Genomic DNA, 2,400 nt, shown 5'->3' on the forward strand with positions numbered 1-2,400 from the left:
AGTTATAGTGTAACATGTTTGAGTTGTGATAACTTGGGCAATTTTCCTCTGGTTTCAACAAAAGAACTTTCCAAATCCCACATTATTAAAGTGAGATAATTATAGACTGTAGATGGGAGGCCTGGTCACTTCAAATAGATTCGGTGTGTATATTTTGGATATAACAGCGAGGAGATTATTGATAAAAGATGTTACACATAGCTTAAAAAAATCATGTTCTGAGATAACTTTCATTTGGGGAAGAGAGAGATGAGTTGTCCTAAATATCCCAGTAATAAATTAAAAAGTGGAAGAGCAGCCTGCCAAGAAGGGGCAACAGGATATGATCTAATGTCCCACGTGTCTCTGGATTAGGCCTCTTCTCCGACAAGCCCACCTCCCGTTAGACCCGGTGTATGAACATCTGCTACCATTACGATGCATTAGCGCAGTTCACTGGACTTCAGATTAACATGTGGAAGAGTTCAGAGATGATTCATCATCATGGGTAGTCAAAATATTTGTTTTTGTCCAGTTTGTTTTCTTAGTGTTGCATCTAATTTCTTACCTTCTGCTTTTGATTTCAACAATCTGTGTGTGAGCAACCATTACAGCCTTTTTTCTCACCTCCATTACCACAGTTGATTTTGTTTTTTGTGTATTAAGTCAGCTTAAAACAAAGGCCATCCACACTGCCCTACCGAACCTAAATGTGTTAACTACATAGTTGAAATTGAGTTGATCTTTCTTTTTGAAGTCTGTACCATATAAATAATTATCATGTTATTATACAAGGGTTAGATGACAGGATCCATAACACTTTTATGTCTATACTGTAAATATGAAGCTACTATCAGTTAGCTTAGCTTAGCATTAAGGCTGGAAACAGCTAGCCTGACTGTCTAAAGGTGACAAAGTTGGCCTACCATATACGTAAGAGTAAGCCGTTGTTTTACAGTAGTTATGTGTTGCTATTTTTGGCAGGGAGCAGTCCTACCTGTCTTGCAACCTAACAGTGACGCAGACTAGCTGTTTCCCCATTTTCGGTCTTTAAGCTAAGCTAAGCTAAGCTAAACTAACCGGCTGCTGGCTGTACCTTAATATTTAAACCTGGGGTAGGCAGATTTGGTGTTATTGGTCAGAAATCCCTGAATAAACTTTTAGCATTCTGTGATTCAAGTGTTCTGAGAGAAAAGTAGACTTCTGCACCTCCTCTTGGATCTGTTTTCAGGCTTTAGAAAATCTAGCCCGTGATGGGAGACTTTGCCCAATCACAGATCATTTCAACACAGAGGGTGTTCCTATTGGCTGTTGGCAGATGTACATCGATCAGCCAAAACATTCAAACCACCGGCGGGTGAAGTGAATCACATTGATCATCTACAGTAGTCTGGGGCCGTTAGTGGCCGTTTTGGTAAAGAAACGGAACTAGGGCGAGTGAGACAGGATCCGGAATTCGATGGATGTGCCTTTCCGTAAAAATAAAAGCACCAAGCTAATAAAAATGCGGTGAAACTTTTAATTTAAAGAATATAATTTACAAGAAAAGCCCCAAGCCATCAAGTTAATCGATTTTCTTACACCCCTCATCACCCCAAATTGATGGTGCGCCAGAATTTAAAGTTTTACTATGGTGAACACTTTTAGTTTGGTGAATTTGGTGAATACCGCATCCGCTCCCTAGACCGGAACCAGAATCCAGAGTGAATAGACATCAGGCTCTTCGCTTGAAGAGCCTGGTGACGCGAGGCTAATCTACAGTGCAATGTTCTGCTGGGAAACCTTGGATCCTGGCATTCATGTAAATGCTACCTGACGTGCTCCACCCACCCGAACACCGCTGCAGACCACGTAAACCCCTTTCTGGCAATGGCACTTGTCGATGGCGCCCCCTCTAAATCCATAGACTGTATAAAAATAAGGACGTAGTCACTGTGACATCATCCATTGGTTTCTGAGGAGTGGGTTTGAAGCTCAAAGTAGGCGGCTCTGGCCGTTGCCATCTTGGCAGTGCCTGACTGCCCAAATCCCGGCCAATAAAAAATTGGCAAAGAGGCAGGTCGAATGAAGCCTGGTTGCTTAAACACGCCCACCTCGCTCGAAGCTGCTAAGTTAGCTAAGGCTACCAAGCTAGGCTAACAAGCTATGCTACTTTGGCTAGCCCTGTGGTGTTGGCTGCTCCCGCTCATGCTCCTGATTGGTGCCAGCTCCCTCACGAAACAAAATATCCAAAAGGCACAAACACAGCTGAGAGGTCAGGTTCAATGACTTGTGAATTGGCAGAGATGACGCCTAGCAGACAGCCAGCGGCTAGTTAGCCACCCGGGATGGCACCACCTGTCACTCAAAGTGACCACACCCTTAATTATGTGCAACTTTAAGCCTTAATGAAATTAAACGGATGAGTTATAAAAAAATTCA

The sequence above is a fragment of the Epinephelus lanceolatus genome, chromosome 6, assembly GCF_041903045.1.
Source record: "Epinephelus lanceolatus isolate andai-2023 chromosome 6, ASM4190304v1, whole genome shotgun sequence".
Taxonomy (NCBI): domain Eukaryota; kingdom Metazoa; phylum Chordata; class Actinopteri; order Perciformes; family Serranidae; genus Epinephelus; species Epinephelus lanceolatus.